Genomic DNA, 9,402 nt, shown 5'->3' with positions numbered 1-9,402 from the left:
TGTTTGCGGAATGAAATTTCAGCAACAGACACCTTTAGAATGTTGCAGAAGGCTTACGGCGACCAATGCATGTCGAAAACCAGAGAATTTGATTGGTACAAACAGTTCCGAGAGGGCCGAGAACGCTTGGAAGACGAAGAACGGCCGGGTCGTCCATCAACATCAACTGACGAGGCCCACGTTAATGAAATCAAAAAGCCCGTGCTCAAAAATCGTCGATTAACAATTAGAGACCTTGTTGACATAATCAACGTATCATTTGGCTCGATGCAAACGATTTTGAAAGACCATTTGGGTCTCAGACGCGTCGCATCTCGTTTGGTACCAAAATCACAGAGACTTTTTTGCCGAAAATTCGACTCATATCGTTTCGCAACCTGTTTATTCGCCCGATTTGACTCCGTCTGACATCTGGCTATTCCCTAAACTCAAGCGGCCACTCCGTGGACACCGTTTTGACACGATTGAAGAGATAAAAACCGCATCGCTGAAGGAACTGAAGGCCACACCGGAAATCGAGTATAACAACTGTTTCGAAGACAGGAAAAAACGTTGGCATAAGTGTATTATATCCGAAGGGGATTACTTTGAAGGCGACCAAATAAATTTTGATTAATAAATTAACCGTTTGTGTTTTATTGGGCCAGTCCCGGTACTTTTTGATTACAGTAGTATATGTTTAAAATATATATAATTTTTATTCAAAATGTGTTTTCATACATATAATGTGTATGTGTTAAAATTTAAATTCGCGTGCATCGACCGTTTGGAAAAACTGTAAGCACAATTGTCCGCAGATGCTGTGATTATAAGTTTGATAGGATGTGTGATTATAATCGATTTTTGTCACATTTAAATATCATACCAATTCATTCGGCGGGCGAAAATTGCCAAAACTGTCAAAATATATAGCGCGATTCCCTCTCTTTGCATACGCTACCCAGTGAGTACCCGAGCCTTTAGCGTTATCCAAATTTATGATGCCGCTCTCGTTTCGATATATACCACCGATCGGTAATGAGTCACGCATAAAAACACCTCTAAAATACGGAATGTGCATACATTTTGCTAGTTGAAGCAGTTGTATGTTGGTAGTTGCACCCTCTGGCATTTTTAGTGTTTCTTTGATGGTTTTTTTTCTTCTTTCTCATTGAGACTTTTCCGTATTTGTATGGCGCGAGATACAATCCGCGACCTTTTATGGCGCGATTGTGACGTAGCATCTCTTGAAACTGACGTTGTGTAGCTTTTCTATCGTTTACCATCTTTGCTACACCAGCCGCTCCACCAATCAGAGATCCGAGAGCACCCAACACTGGTAGAATCGGTAATATGCCCCCGCGTTTCGCTACCGGAAGTATTCGTTTTTTCGTAATCTTTTTCTTCGTCGACGACTTTTTCATCCCCATACCCATTTTCGTCTTTGCTTTCATGACCGTCCAAACGGCCGTGGCGGCTGCTCTTTCACCAAAATTCGAATCTTTCGCGGTAATTCGTTCTCGCGCTCTCGCAGTTAGTATACGATCCGCTACGTGTCGTTCGCCGAGGTCGTTGCTTCGCAAGTAAGCTAAATCGTGTTCACGACACGCGACGTCCAATAGGTTGATGCCTCGATCACCTCTAGCCAATCGTTCTTGTAAACGAGTTCCCGGTCCGCAAAACTGATATCCAGGAATATGTAATTCGATAGGAAGTGCGTTTATCGCGCGATTCAACAGACCACAGCCTCTTACGGTTCTCGCTGACATTTGTAACAATCTTTTATCATCGGCGCTGGACCGTCAATACGTTTATTGCCACGGTCAATTATAATGTTCGAAACAGCGACGATATGTCTGAACCTCCGAATCCGCCTTTATGTATTCCGGATGTTTGTCCCACAGACGTTCCACGTAACGACCAAACTGTTGCAATAAAATAATCTTCGGTACATATCGTAACTGTTCTGAGGTAGAGAATATCACAGTCATCCGACAGTGAAAGAAACATGTTTGATACTAAGCGGTTTCGATTTGATGCGCATCTATAAATAGGCTCTCCTCTTCCTCCTCCTCCTCAGAAAGTATTGTAAAGTCTGATTAGACAAGTCATGCGATTCGTACTACAACCAACGGTAATTAAAGTATCAAATTTTGACAATAGGCTAATGCCTGAAAAAGAAATACACAAACATGGAAAAATGTTACGAATACAATACGCGGTCTCATTTGCGGCCCTTCGAATTGTGGTAAAACTAACTTGTTAATAAGCTTGATAGAAAGTCCAAACGGTATACGCTTTGAAAATTTATACATATATTCAAAATCGCTTCAACAACCAAAATATCAATATTTGAAAAATTTACTATCATCGATAGATGAAATTGGTTTCTTTATGTTCTCTAATAACAGCGATGTCATTCCATCGAGAGAGGCGCTTCCGAATTCTGTTTTTATCTTTGATGACGTGGCATGTGACAAGCAAGATACGATAAGAGAGTACTTCTCAATGGGTCGACACTCAAGCGTCGATTGTTTCTATCTCTGTCAAACGTATGCCAAGATACCCAAGCATCTTATACGCGACAATACTAATCTGTTGATTTTATTTAAACAAGACGGTACAAACTTGCGACATGTATACAACGATCATGTAAATACTGACATGTCTTACGATGATTTTAGCGCGTTATATCAAAAATGTTGGCAGCACAAGTATGGATTTCTAGTAATTGACAAAGACAGTTCACTGAGCAATGGACGCTACAGAAGAGGTTTTAATGAATTTGCGGTACCGTAAAGTGGTCAATTGCTATCGAAACATTGACAGAGCAACGTCTACATAAAAAAAAAAAAAAAAAAAAAAAAAAAACATGAGTGATAATAGTGATCGTGAAAAAATTGCGCGAAAAATTTTACAGACGAGCGAGTCAATTCGCAAAAAATATCGCGCGTTAAAAACTGGCAAAATTGAGGAAGATGTAGCGTTGGAGAAACAGTTTAAGCCGATTAGTGAGCCTCTAAAACAGCTTGTTCAAAATACCGTCGATGTAGAATCCGACGTATCGAAAATCGAGCCGTTTGATATACTCGGAAAAGACCATGTGAAATAAAAAATTATTAAAGTTAAAAAACGATCAAGAATCTCATTGAATGATTTGAGCTCAAAGCAAAAACGATTAAATGTCTCATTAAATGATTTGCCGACAACTTCTACACCGAATCAAAGACGAACGATACCAGACACATCTACTCAGATAGAAATTGCGCAACCGCGTCAATTATCGTACGAGCAACCACCTGCCGAAGAAATTTTTGAAACTACACCCGATTCATTGGTTACAACGGTTCAACGTAAATTCCAAACGTCTGAAGGTGTAAACATATTTCGAGAGCATTTAGGTCCACTCGGACAAAAATATGTACTAACTTTTACGAATCAAGATAGAGATAAAGCTATGGATTATGTGTATGGCATTAAGTTTTCTAACGATGGAATAATTCTCGGTGATAAACATTTTGACGTAGACAAAAATGATAATGTAATTATCAATGAAGTAAAATATACGGGAACGCCGGGTCTCTATGAATTAATTTCCAAAAAAATCCCCGACGATGAAATACTATATACACCGAAGATGATTTGCTTAAATATAAAAGTATATTACTAGCGACGAATGCGCATAAACGTGGAAACAAAGCACATAATCCAGTATTAGGGACTAAAGGATATAAGTATAAAAATGTAATTGCACCGTTATTTTCTAGCAGAAAAGCTGGAAAAGGTATACTACCGCGCGCTATGACTCTGAACGACAATAAGATCGACTACGTGCATTGGAACGATCCAAACGAGTTGGTAGATCGTCTGCGATTACTGGATGCTTCGCGTCGAGCCGGTAACAATGCTCACGACAATGAAATCATGTCGATTATCGAAGAACTTCGCGAAGATGGTCTTATAATAAATTGAATGTCTCGACAAAACTAATCAGTCGATCAGCGTCGCGTGACACTTTACGAAGCATCGGAAGAAATGCCTATCAACAAATTTGGCTTATTTGATTCAAGAAATGATGCAACCGGCACAAACGGCTCTTGGAATAGATTGGTAAAAAGTTGCACGAAAACGCTCTATGTCGCGTCGTTACAGACTTCGATGCAAGGTCGCGTAAGATTCACCGTGTAGCGCAACCTGAGGCTGACACCGATGCCGTCAACAAATTGTACGTGCAGTCCTGCGTTAAAAGATTAATGAATCGACAGAAAGAATCAGACGAGAAGCTTACTTCGCTTGAGAAGGACGTGCGAGCATTACAGATTGTGCTAAAAACTTCAACGCGCGGCTAACGCTAACTCAGAAACAGTTATCAACCTGAATGAGCATCAGTGAACGGGTTAATAGCGGCTATCAAACGGTTATCGAACAGCTACGAAGGATTATCGAACGGCTGCGAACAATTATCGAACAGCTACGAAGAATTACCGAATTGCTATCTAACTACAATGAGTGGCAGTGGCAGTGAACGACCTAGCAGCAGTAGCAGCAATAACAGCTTCGAACGAGGCTATCAGCATCTCAAGCAGGGATGTGAACGAGGCTACGAGCACGTCCTTAACGGCTACACTCAAGGTTACAAACAATTCAAAAACTGCTACGGAAGATCGGTCAAAAGAGCACTAAATTTCTGTGTAGGTTTTATTCGATTGTGCTAAAGTGGTTGTGCCAGCTTAGTATACGTAATCAAAAGACGGCGACGTGATTTCCGCGCGAATCTTTTAATATATATGTCACGGGATTAGTTTTCTGTATCTTAACAATTTCAAACACTTCGGTAGTCCAATTTGGTGTATAGCCTTTTTCGAATAAAGTCTTGAATTTACTCACGCGCACCGAATCGCCTATTTTAAATTTCGCCGGCGCCACAATCTTTACGTAGCTGTACACCGTATTTAAAAGTTTATCTGCAACGGCTGCAGTAACATCGACAGGTCTCATACCGATAGTGTGATGTTTTTGCGTGTTGTACTCTTCAACGAGTCTCGATAGTTCGTCGATCCATTTGTAGTTTCCATTGAGCGTAAACATTTTCCACATTTTATTCTTCAAAGTACGATTGAAGTGTTCCACGATCGAGGCTTTCATGACGGAATATGTCGAATAATGATTAATATTGTGTTTCTTCATGAGGTTTTGTACATTTGCATTATAAAATTCTTTTCCTTGATCGGTTTGAAAATTTTTCGGGCATCTCGCATCGTTTCGAATTATCTCTGCAATCGCATCAGCCGTCTCGCTTCCACCTTTACTCTTGAGCGGTACGACCCACGCATACTTGCTCAACACATCGATAACAGTGAGTATGTAATTGTATTTTTTGTTGACTCGAGCATACGCATCTCGACGATGTCGGTTTGCCACAGATCATTGTATCCCCGCATTATGACGTATCTTTGAGGAAAATTTTTTCTCGCTGGCGCGTGCAGTTCGTTTACCAACTGCCGTCTCTCCAAACTATGTTGATTCTTTGCTTTGTCAGTTTTTCTCGATGGTCGTTTCTTGTTTTGTGTATAATATTAATAGAATATGGATGAAAATAATGACGGTTTTGATAATGTCAGAGATAATAGTGATGATTATTTAATGATCATTTCTGACGAAGAGGAATCGGACATTGAAGTGCCACTCTTAGAAGATAGTGATGATGATAAAAATAATGACAATATTGGGAATATCGGTTTAGATGATATTGGAAATAATGGTGATAATAATATGGATGATTCTAACGAAGAGGGATCGGACATTGAAGTACCACCCTTAGAGGACAGTGACTATAATAGTGACGAAAGTGTTTTTTCGGAAAGAATCTATCGTGATATAGACTTACCGGAAATTAATTCGTATGATGGACTAAAAAGGATGTGTTGCATATATTTTTATTATGCAACTACAGATGGTACTTATTTCTGCACATCATGTTTTATGAGAGTGGCGTAACTTTTTGATGAGATTCGTGCTGTGCGGGCACACACAATTGATATTTACTCATTAATTCTCGGACTATTTTGTAGCAAGTGTCGAAATCCGTTATATCAAATATTACCTTGTAATATGTGTCCGATTTGTATAACATAAGACTTGTGTGAAAATAACGAAAACTATTATTGTGTAAGTGTAGATTAACATCGCGCACAGGGAAGAGGTGCGCTGGGTGCGGGCCTACCGCAAGGAGAGCGCTGAGTGGGCGGATTTGTGGGGCGATGGTTCCGGGGCCCGAGATCTCGACGCGGAGTTTCCACATTTGTATGCGGATATATTCGGCCTCCGCAGGTTATTCAGAGAGGAGCCCCTCGTATTGTAAGTATGCGCAAATTTTAAATATATTTTTTTTTTAAGTACTAATAAAAATGTTCATTTTCTTTTCTGTTACAGACACAGCCATCACGAGTTCCCCCACCGCCTCGCTCCAACGGATTTTTAGTTTTTAAATTTTAAATTTTTATATTTCGTTAGATTTTATATTATTTTATATTTTTAATTTTCATATTTTTATATCTTTTATATTTTTAAATTTATATCTTTTTATATTTTACATTTTTTATTTTATATTATATTATATTTTTAATTTTAAAACACACACACACACACTCTTTACATGTATACACACTTTTAAAATAAAAATTTATGTTAAACTCATATATATTACTTATTTGCGCCTTCTTCATCTAGCCCATCCTTCTTCCTCCTGTATTAGATATAATTAGATAATAAGATATATAATAGATATATAAGATAATATTTAATGTTATAAAAAACTTAACATACACAAATTATCTTTTTCTCACGTACGCCTTAGCTTCCGTCTTATCGCGCTTCCGCTATCATTTCCCCACACCCTCCTTCTTTCTCTCTCACACTATCTTTCTACTGCCATGCCATATTGTGCTCTCCTTGTCCTACGCCTATAGCGCTGTCCTTTTCTCACCATACGCGCTCTCCTTCCCGCTCTTCCTCTCTATTCTTTTTCTCGCACCCATAACACGCCTTCTGAGGTGATTTTTGAACCAGTTTCGGACGCGCCGTTTACCTTGGTGCTACCTCACCAGCTTTGGTGAACAGGGCGCGGTCGCCACCTTTGGGTCCGGGGTGCTCCTCGGTACCACGAAAGCCTTTATCGTTCCGTGGCTCGCGGCCGTGGCCACGGTCGTGGCGCTTCCTTTTAAGATAAGATTTATTTTATTTACATTTATTTTTCCTCACTTCTCTATCGCTTTCCTCTGCGCGCGTCGCCGTCTACTATTCTAATTTTCGATGAACGCTTTTAATCGGTTTACGTGTACATGTATCGTCCTTCTTTCCATTTTTATCGTATAGTTTACGTCTGAATTCTTCTCGGTAATTAAATAGAGTCCGAGCCATAGGGAATCTAACTTCGATCGTCCTCTACGAACTGTTTCGTTGTGTAGCAGGACTTTTTCTCCTACTTTGAATGTAGTTTCATGTGTTTTCTTGTCGTAATTTTCCTTCGCTTTTATTTTTTCATTGCGTAGGTGCTCCTTTGCGACTCGTTGCGTTGCGCGTAATTTTTCTCGCAGTTCACTTGCGTAGTCTTCGTACGTGTATGTAGATTTTGGCGGTTGCGATAGAGTTGTCGGTAGGGTTGCTCTGTGTCCGTAAATTAGTTCGAACGGTGTGAATCCCGTCGCTGTGTGCGGAGTAGTATTATACGTGAACATTGCGTATGGGATCCATTCGTCCCAGTCGGTTTGATCTGCGTTGATATAGTGTCGTAAATACTCGGCTAGTGTACGATGTGATCTTTTCAGCGCGCCGTTGCTCTCCGGATGATACGCTGTTGTTTGTATCTTTTCGATTTTTAACAATTTGCAAGTATTTTTGAACATCTTGCTTAGAAATTTTGTTCCTTGGTCGGTTAATATTTTTTCAGGAATACCGTGCTCGAATATTATTTTCGTTGTAAATTCTCTTGCGATTATTGCGGCTTCTTGGTTCGCTATTGGTATCGCTTTACTAAATTTCGTTAAGTTATCTTGGAAGGTTAAGATATATTTGTTTCCATTAATTGTAGTTGTTAATGGTCCGACTATATCCAGTGCACATTTTCCGAATGGCTTGTCGGCAGTGCCCGTGATTATTAACGGTGCCTTATTTTTTCTTAACAGTTTATTTCGTTGGCATAGTTCGCATTTTGCTGTATAATTTTCGACGTCTTTTGTTATTTCTTTCCAATTATACATTAGTCGAATTCGATTTATCGTTCGTTCGATTCCTTGATGTTCTCCTAGGGGGGCGTCATGGTATTCGTATAATATTTTTTGCTTCTTATCTTCCGTATATTCTTGCATTGTTCTCGCGTCGCGTGTCTCTTCCTCTTTAATCGCGTTGATATCCGCTACGTGCCGACTCAGCGCGTCAGCGTTTCTGTTCGCTGTTCCGGCTTTATGTGTTATTACATAATCGTATTCTTCTAATTTAAGTCTCCATCGGGTCAATCGAGATCCGGGATCAGTGACATTAAATAACTACACTAACGATTTATGATCCGTAACGACTGTGAATTTGGTTCCATATAAGTATGGTCATATAAAAATGTTTAACGGCTCATACTATAGCGAGTAACTCTTTCTCTGTCGCACTATAATTCTGTTCCGCTTTTGATAATACTCAACTCGCGTACGCTACGGGTCGGTCCTATCTGTCCTTGCGATAATATGGCTCCGATTGCATAGTCGGATGTATCTGTCGTCACTATAAATTCTTTTGTAAAATTTGGGTACTTCAGTACCGGTGTTGTCGTTAGTTTATCTTTTAGTATTTCAAAAGCGTTCTGTTGCGCTTGCGTCCACTCGAACTTGTTTTCTTTCTTGGTTAATTTTGTGAGTGGTTTCGCTATCTTGAAAAAATTTTCAATAAATTTCCGATAATATCCGGCCAGTCCTATAAATGCTTGTACATCCTTGACCTTTTTTGGCGTCGGAAAATTTTTTTACAGCTTTTAATTTGGTTGGGTCGGGTGATATTTCGTTCTCCGTAATTATGTGTCCGAGATATGTCACTTCCTTTCTCAGAAATTCACATTTGTCGGGCTGTAATTTTAATCGATTTTCCCGTAATCTTTTTAATACTTCGATTAATCTTTTATTATGTTCCTTTAAACTAGCTCCAAAAATTACAATATTGTCTAAATAAACTAGACATTTTATTCCTTGCAGTCCGCTTAACACGGCGTTCATTAATCGCTGGAATGTAGCGGGTGCGTTTTTTAATCTAAACGGCATTCTGTTAAATTCGTAGTGTCCGTACGGCGTGGAAAACGCTGTTTTACTTTTGTCGCTTTCTTCCATCTCGATCTGGTGATACCCTGAAGCCAAGTCGAGAGTAGTAAAATATTTTGCGTTCCTT

This window comes from Anoplolepis gracilipes, chromosome 6 (genome assembly GCF_047496725.1).
Source record: "Anoplolepis gracilipes chromosome 6, ASM4749672v1, whole genome shotgun sequence".
In the NCBI taxonomy this organism is placed as follows: domain Eukaryota; kingdom Metazoa; phylum Arthropoda; class Insecta; order Hymenoptera; family Formicidae; genus Anoplolepis; species Anoplolepis gracilipes.
This window is presented reverse-complemented; position numbering follows the sequence as displayed.